Source organism: Salmo salar, chromosome ssa02 (assembly GCF_905237065.1).
Source record: "Salmo salar chromosome ssa02, Ssal_v3.1, whole genome shotgun sequence".
In the NCBI taxonomy this organism is placed as follows: Eukaryota; Metazoa; Chordata; class Actinopteri; order Salmoniformes; family Salmonidae; genus Salmo; species Salmo salar.
In genome coordinates this window covers 27,571,528-27,580,209 of record NC_059443.1, presented here as the reverse complement: position 1 = coordinate 27,580,209, position 8,682 = coordinate 27,571,528, and the positions used below count along the sequence as shown (strand labels likewise).

The 8,682-nt window shown below is 43.4% G+C and overlaps 1 long non-coding RNA gene and 1 pseudogene across 1 annotated transcript; both read right to left on the bottom strand.

Annotated features, from left to right (window-relative positions):
- Nucleotides 1-2,310: 2,310 nt before the first annotated feature.
- LOC106597028 (uncharacterized) lies at nt 2,311-4,420 on the bottom strand. Its single transcript, XR_006760511.1, has 3 exons — nt 4,245-4,420; nt 3,960-4,135; nt 2,311-3,768 (listed from the first exon to the last, which is right to left on the bottom strand). It is a non-coding gene; the product is annotated as an uncharacterized lncRNA (long non-coding RNA).
- A 1,158-nt stretch (nt 4,421-5,578) lies between these two features.
- LOC106579054 (activating signal cointegrator 1 complex subunit 3-like) overlaps nt 5,579-8,682 on the bottom strand; it is a 111,786-nt pseudogene continuing 108,682 nt past the window's right edge.

The following is an 8,682-nucleotide window of genomic DNA, read 5'->3' as shown; positions in this document are numbered from 1 at the left end:
CCTATGCGAAATCAATTTGGAACGTAATAGACCGTTTTTTTTCTCTGATGTTGACACCATATTGGGATAAGTTAACGGAAAGACAAGTGTGCCCTTGCCCATGCACTCTCCCACCCCACCTCATCCACACTCGTCTAGTCTTTCTCCCATAATGTGTTGTGTTCGTATTTCTTTCACTTTCGACACGGACGCCCAGATGATAGGATATCTCCTGCGGCGCGCGACGAAGAAAAAGATCCTAGGATGCGGTGCATGCACGGAATAGTTGACGCCAGTTTAACCTTTTCGTAAAACCCACATTTACTACTAATTAGACTGCAAATATCTGTGGAAAAGAGAATAGAAAATACTCGAGCTTATTAAGTCCCCAGGATGGACTTAAAATAATGCCATACAGTAAAACATCTACCTAGGCTACCTCCACTGGGTAGACATTATTAGCCTAACATGACGAAATTCACAGCAACATGTCCCCTGTCATTGATGGCCTTAATCGACAGTAATGTGGCATGCCTCAAGTTAGACAATCTAACGACGTTTCTTCTAAATGGCTACACACAGAGATAGCGTTTCACTGTGAAAATAACAGAAAAGTTCATCCTTAAGTATCTATGCTGGGGCTCTACTAAAATAACATTTGGCATTGTTTTAAGATGGTCATACCAAGGATCATTTAGCTTTGATTTGGAATTTTAGGACCCCTTTAGGTAGGCCTATAAAAAAAGTATTTACTTACATGATGAAACATTGAATTTGGCCTTACTGCTATTAATTTATAGAAACACATTGAATAACAGATTCATACATGGACTGAACGATTATCAAAAAGTTACTAAAAATGTTTATTTTAAAGTGTCTGTCCTATATCTGAGAGATTAAAGATCAGGAAATATGTTTTCTTTAACCCATATTAAAAACAAAAATACATTTTGGGCACTAAACTATTTCCATAAATCTGGTACTGGGCTACCTTCAGATGAGTCTTGTGAAGCTTGTGGGTGTCCTAGAGCAAAACAACATGTATGTTATATGTTCATGATAGCCTCGCCTTTCTATAGAGGGGTCATATTAGTGTGTAGCCCAAACTGATAATACAGACGAAAGTTGGCAGATCAGTGGTAAGACTTCAGATGTGTCCCATGAAGTGATGCTTGTGGGGGTGGTAGAGAAAAACAGAGAACATATTCGTTTTGTAGGCGAAACCGTTCGGATGACAGAGACGTTTTTGTGAGATGTCTCCTGATCTGACAAACACCGCTGTAGCTCGACCACCTTCCATCACAGATGCGGAAGGCCGCCATTGGCAGATGCAGTAGATTGAGAGGCAGCCCATGCAAAAATATCAGATATAAACAGATATCTCTAGCTAGCTTAAGCAGAAGGATTTTGATGGGGATTTTTGTCATTATGCTAATTAGATTAGACTCCATAGTTTTTAACTCGAAAATGTGGATGATCACATTAGGCACTGCTAGACTAATATCCATAACTAACCTTAATGCAGTAGTCTACACTACCAAACAACATACACCTATAATAAAATACTGGTCTAGCACTGAGGCCAGCACAGCCCACTATTTAGCTATATGGCCTGCTCAGATGAAAATCATCAAATTACATTGGAGTCCCTGTCCCACTTTGGCTATAAAGTAACAATTATATTCGTATTTAATTAAGCTCAAATATGGGATACCCTGCATACAGACTGAAAAAAGTAGCCTATGCTATTTTTTGCAGAGACAAAGCAACGCATTCCTTATGGCTTAATTCCCATACAATAGGCCTATTAGCCTTCTGCAATTCTGGATCCAATAGTGAAGCGGTGGAAATAGGGCGATCGCGTGGTGAACCTGACCGCTACAGGAGAGGAGAGTGAGTCCAGCGCAGGGGTCGAAGTATAGAGATAAATTATGCTCACCACAAACACTAACAAATACTTTAAACTGTTTGACATGTTTATTTGACCCATGTCTGATTGACAGAGAGTTGTTCTTTAGGACCAAACGGTTTCCATATTCAGATGAAACCATAGCAGAGGAAAATGGCCCCAGTGACAGACTCTATTCTACAGAAAGGACATGGTGGTGAAACCAGACAGACAGTGTCAGGAGAGAAAGTATTTGCACATGCAGTGTAGTTTTAGATGCAATGGTGTGTTTTTTTATTTAAGGAGGTTAATCGGTAATTATTGGGATGATATGTTTTTTTGGCATTGATAGTAAGTGTAATATATATAACATAACAAATATATAGGTCACTATCTCAAAGTTGAGAAACCCCCAAATAATTTCAAGACTTTTCAAACCAAAGTATTTTTCAAAAGTCATTATATTCAATCAACAGAGAAGTTACATCTGCTTCAATTGATTGGACAATCCACAAATCAGAACAAAGACGCAGCTGGATTCTGTCTCATAAGTTTGGTTCTAAAATATAGTTGTCAGCTCTCCCAAGAAAATAAAGAAATACAGTAACAATATACTAATCAATGAAACATCTTTATACATTTACCTCTGTGTATTGTGGTTATGTTCTTCTGTTCCTTGTATGACTGTCTATGGCAGTTTGATCAGCTTCTATAGATGAACCTTACACAAAGAAAGAGGAGGAGAGGAAGAAGAAGGAAAGGAGGAGGCTATTCTGCGCTATACACTAAGGATTGTGGAGGTGGGGGGGGCAGTACCTGTAGCCTCACAGCACTACAGGGAAGCATGTTTCACACACCTGCACAGAATTCCTGTTCCTCCCCGCCAGCCTAAATAAACTCCTCTCCGGAGCAGCTTTTCCCTGTTGGACACAGTGATGTTTTTCCTGCAGTTAACCACCACACTTTGTGCTGCTCTCTCTTTCTACTGTTATTATTCATCTCAACAACGTCTCAATAAAATATGTCACCCCTCCCCCACTCTCCAGTCCCTAAATCAACTGAGTAAAACAAGCCACTGTTTATCAGGCTTTATTTTTCTCAATACCCGTTCAAAAGTTGGTGGATTTGGGGATATATTATTGACAGAATATGACTGGGGAATGATATGACATACTGCAACAAAATAGGTATTCATTGTATTACACAATGCTGATGAGGTAACATGACAGCGCTGTCTTTCATGAGTATTTCTGAGTATTGATCATTGTACAGGGTCCCATTAGGCCAAACAGTTTCTCATAGCCCATGACCCAGAATCTCCCTAGTTCCTTAACCCTGTACCCTCATTCCCTTCCTCCCTTTATATTAGGACCAGACAGGCATGGGACCCTTTAAGGCACATGTGTCAAACTCATTCCACAGAAGGTAAGAGTGTCTGAGGGTTTTTCGCTCATCCCTTGTACTTGATTGATAAGTTAAGGTCACGATTTAGTAAGGAACAACTCCCTTCACCTGGTTGTCTAGGTCTTAATTGAAAGGAAAATACAAAAACCCGCAGACACTAGGCCCGCCATGGAATGAGTTTGACATCCCTGCTTAAAGGCTAACATCCAGTCACACAATTACCACCATCACATCATCAGGGTAAACATCCCAAACATTGGCGTCTAAAGACACATGGCCATTGTCTCTTGTCATTTTTATATGGTCATTGTCACTATGTCACTCATGATGATGTCATCATGTTGACGCATCACTTGACGGACATGCCTCCCATGGCCTCAGTGACTTCACTGTTGACCTGGGCAGCGATGCAGGCAGGGGTCACGCTGCGGTGGAGGTCATACTGCTGGTCCAGACCCAGGTAACTGTCACTCATCAAATATAGCGCGTAGATACACCTGGAGGGAGAGGAGAGGGTTACCAGGGGACGTAAGAGTTTGTGGTGGGATAAATATCAATTAATCAAACTATATTATAAAGCCCTTTCACACCGGCAGCTGTCCCAAATTGCATAAAGTAACTAGGCTTAGACCCCAAAGAAAAAATGTGTTGAACTTTTTCCAATTCTTTTTAACATTCCCGTACGTACTTTCCGGTCTTCTCGGGGGTGTAGAAGGCCAGGGAAACGGTGCTGCGGTGTCGGCAGTATCCGATGCGTTTGACGGCCAGTAGCTCTCTGCGCTCCACCTCTCCTAGAACCAGAAACCAGCCCTCATCCTTATTCTTGGGGAACCTGGGGGCCTGGGCCTTACTGTCCTGCTTCCTCTGGAAAACATGATGACAAATCAACTTATCAGCAGTCAATCATAACTAACGTCAATAATGTGTGTGTGAGCTCCTTTATACATGTGTGAGCATGAGTGTGTGTACATACCCTCTACTAGCCGGTGTTGATGCGCTGCAGTGAGACTTGCAGGACGTACTCCTGGTCAGCGTGGACATCCAGTCAGCTTCTGTCGTCCCTGAGCTTCCCCCCGGCCGCAGGGAGGGGGTGCTCTGCCTACTCCCCACACCCCTCCCACCAACCCTTCACACTTAGACGCACCTCCACCACGGGCAGATGGCTGAGGAACGACCAGGCCTGGAGGAGAGGAGAGGAGGGGAGAGGGAGGAGGGACAGTAGGAGAAAAACAGAGAGGGGTGCAGAGAAATGAGAGAGGGAGAGAGAGACAAGGAAATGTGTCAGACCGGAGTTCAGAGAGAGAGAGAAAAGAGGAGGGAGAGAAACAAAGAACCAGAGGTGAAGAGAGAGAATCAGACTTAAGTGAAAGCCTTGTATAAGATGGACATATCTATCTGGTAAGACTAGAGCGTTTGAAGAAAGCTTGAGTCATTCAAACACACATAATTCCCATGGTCTTAGGTGCCTCTTAAAGCTTTGTCATGGTGACTTTAACATCTCTGACTCAAATGGAGAAGAAAACAAAAGGGGGGATAGAGAGCAAGACAAGTAGAGGGAAGGTAGAGAGAGAGAGTATGGATGATAGGTGTGCGAATGTGCATGCCTGTGTGTGTGTGTGTGTGTATATGTTTTCCTCCTGAAGACCCTGTCAGTGTCAGGGAGGGACTGGGATGGGAGAAGGAGAAAAGCCTCTCAGATTCACCCAACAAAAGCTATTTATGTAAGGATTACTGTCCCCTGGCGAATCAGACCGGGACGTTTCCACGCATCTAGTTATTTAATTAGCCAGGCCGCGATGCCATGGGGGGGAGCGTTGAGGGGCTGGGAGGAGGGGGAGCGGGGACACTGATTGGGCAAGGCCACTGGGCTGGCAGTGGCGCCTGGACGCTCTCATTACAGCTGCAATTAGCACTTAGATTGGTGCTGTAAACCCTCGCATTGGACCGTAATAGGAGATCCTGGAGGTACCTTGGACCACTGCGCCAGACTGATGCTTCTCTGATGCTTCTCACTGTGTGTGTGTGTGTGTGTGTGTGTGTGTGGGCTGACGTTGGTAGAGTGTGTGTATATGTTGTTTGGTAGTGCTCTGGTAGAGTATTTGAGAAGGTTACATGAATAGAGAGATGAGGCCGACACCTTGGAAGTATTTCATGTTATTTCATTGTGGTGGAGGACAATGGAGACTGGAGGGTTCATGGTGAAGCATATGTACCCCTAGAAATCCTCTGTTTCTATAGGAAAGTGACACTTTACACATCCAGTATCTGGATGTGTTCTATAACAGTGAGGTGAATTAACGTAGAATGTTAGAAGGTTGTTACCTGGGAGATCTGACGGGGTTGAAACTCCTCCCCCAAGATGGCAGCGAAGGTGTTCTCCCGCCCCTCACAGGAGGCAATCAGCTCAGGGAGCCCTTCTATTGGTCCGTGGAAGCCCCTGGCTCCGCCCCTCCCTTTTTTGGAGCTCCACCTGCTGCGGGGAACAACAGGGGGCAGATCTAGTCATGTGATTTTAAATCCTAACTACACTTCCTGCTGTGTCGTCGCCACTGGAACCTCTGTCCTCTCTCATCCCTCTATCCCTTTCTCCTTACCATATTTATTGAGTTTGCACAAAATTATTCTTCACTGCAGGACGCAGTGTCTCAAATCCACATGGTGTGTATGTAAAAATAATTAAGATTGCCTTGGACACACACTCTTGAATTTCCTCTCTGTGTGTGTGTGTTAGTGTGTGTGCGTGAGCAGCCCTGAGGTTAGCAGAATGTAACTGATGCTGCTTGATGATAAGAATGCTTGCAGAGTTTGATCATGTCTGTGGATTATAAAATGGTCCATGCCATAGAGCGTTAATTAAAGAGTCCTAGCAGCATTCTCATCCTGTGTGTGTGTGTGGGGTCAGTAGAGTTGTCTACCTGAACAGGTAGAGGTGTTGCTGCTCTATGGTAGGTAGGGTCAGTATAGAGGAGTCATTGAGCCACCTGCCCTGAACGATCATCTGCACCAGGTTACAGATGCTGAGAGCAGTCACCAGCCAGCCCTCGTTGGCTGCTACGTCCAGCACGGCCTGTAGACAGACAGACAGACAGACAGGAAATACTTTAGTTGAAAAATTCATGCATTTACATAACTATATAAAATCCCCCACTGACATCAGTGTGAGATTTACTCACAATGAGTTATGATTGAGCCCATTTTGCACATTCAAATTCAGCATGTCTTTACACGTTCATGCACATATGCTAAACATCTACACAATAAATACATCCCTCAATTTCTATAACCCCCCCCCACTACTTTTTCGCAGGTTGACGTTGTTTGGGATGAGCCTTGTCCTGGAGGCAAGCTGACAAGTAAAAATGGGCAATATTGCTTTTTGGTGTTGCTTTTTTGCTTTTTGGTGTTAATTTAAGGTTAGGGTTAGGCATTAGGGTTAGCAGTGTTGTTAAGGTTAGAGTTAAGGTTTAAAATCATATTTTATGACTTTGTGGCTTTGCCAGCTAGGGACCCTTCTGCAGAGCTCCCTCCAGAACAAGATTCATGACCAAAAAACACTAACCTGCTCCCTCCCTCCCTCGTAAGGTTAGAGTTTGCCAAGCTCCGATGCATTCTAACAAACTTAATTAATCAGAAAGTAATTCCCCGGCAGTAACTATGACTAAAGAGGACCTTGAGTGCACAGGCGAAGCCCCGGCAGAGTTAATCAAAATGCTAATGCAGTACAAATTAAAGTAGTACTGATTAACATTTCACAGAAGCTGAAGAAGCAAATGGATGGTGACAGAACTACGGCTGATGTCACTGGAGTCCCCGTTAGCTGGGCCATATTCATTAGCCACCAAACGGAAGAAAACGTACTGAAACTTCAGTCCAAAAAGAGACGCTTGATTTCATTTTCCGTTTGGCTCTAATGAATACGATACCCTCGCCACATGAGGAAAAAGGCTCTGTTAGCCTGTGGACGAGCAATGGACAATCACTACCAGACACACACACAGTCAGCGCTTCGCAGATCACCCCCCACACATACAAAGGCAGCAACAATGGGTTACAGAACCAGATCCTACAGGCAGACATGGACCAAATCTCTCCCAGGCATAGCCACTCACCAGCAGACCTGGGATCTGGTGGCCAGGATCCACATTATGTGTGTGTGTATTCTAAGATTGTGTGTGTGTATTGTGTGTGTATTGTGTGTGTACTGTGGTGGTTAGGTTAGTGGGAGACAGTGCAGTCTGTCTTGTTAAAGCCGTGCTGTCCCCGTGAGGTCCTGTGGTCAAACCTGACTGTCCTCCTCATCACGCACCTCACTTTCATGCTAAGAAGCCAGAGACCCAAAATAGATACAGTATTTGCCTTTGTCTTTTAAAAAGGCAGAATTTATCAACAACGGCAAAAACATATCCTGATTCATTATCACACTGAAACGGAAATAGTTTGAACACAAGTCAACAATGATCATTTAGATTATTTGAAAACCTTGTCAGGCATTCGGTTTACAAGTCTCCTGGCATCTGATGCCCTCTATGGCACCTCTATGTCATGTCTATGTCATGTCTATGTCCAGGGCTCTAAAGAGCCACCATTTGGTAGCAACGTGCTCCTGGATATCGTGCTGTGGAACTAACATTTTATTTTGAGAGCACCAGTATAACCAGGGAAACAAATCTGCCAGACAATAATGGTAGTAATGACATGCTTCACTGTGCAGTTGTTTCTGAGTGCCCTACCGTAGAGTTGTTCAATCCGAAGTAAAGAATATTCAAGAATATTCAAGTTTACATCACTAACTTGTATTTTTCCTTCAACTTTCTGAAGACGTAACGGCATGGGAATGCCCGTGTGCACTGTCCAGCACTTCCTGTAGCCAGTTAGTGACACCGAAACAGTCATTTCTAAAGTCTTTCCCACACAACTTTCCAAAGTAAATGTTTACTGCAAAGTAGACTTACCTGGAAGAATGATATATCTTGATGATTTGTATCAATCGAGTGGTCGTTTATTTGGAAAACTCTATTACACACGCAGTACACAAACCCCACCAGCCAAACACTTTGTCATTTTTTGTATCAACATTTTAGCTTTTGACAATAAACAAATGTCTTACAGGGTTAAATATTAGTTATATACCACAGCATGTGCCTCAAAAGTAGCTAGAATTCATATAGGCCCAATATGCTATATCTTAATCAATTAAAAAATATATATATTTTGGTGCTCCAAGATTTTATGTTGTACTCCTAAGTTTTTTAAAGTTGGGCGCACCATTGCTACCAATAAAAACATTAATTTAGAGCCCTGTCTATATCTTCTCTATGTCATCCATATGTCACCTCTACTGCATTCTATCCTGATCATGAGGCTACAAAGTAGCTCCAAGCACTAAGCAGACACCGCCTCTGTGTTTTTAG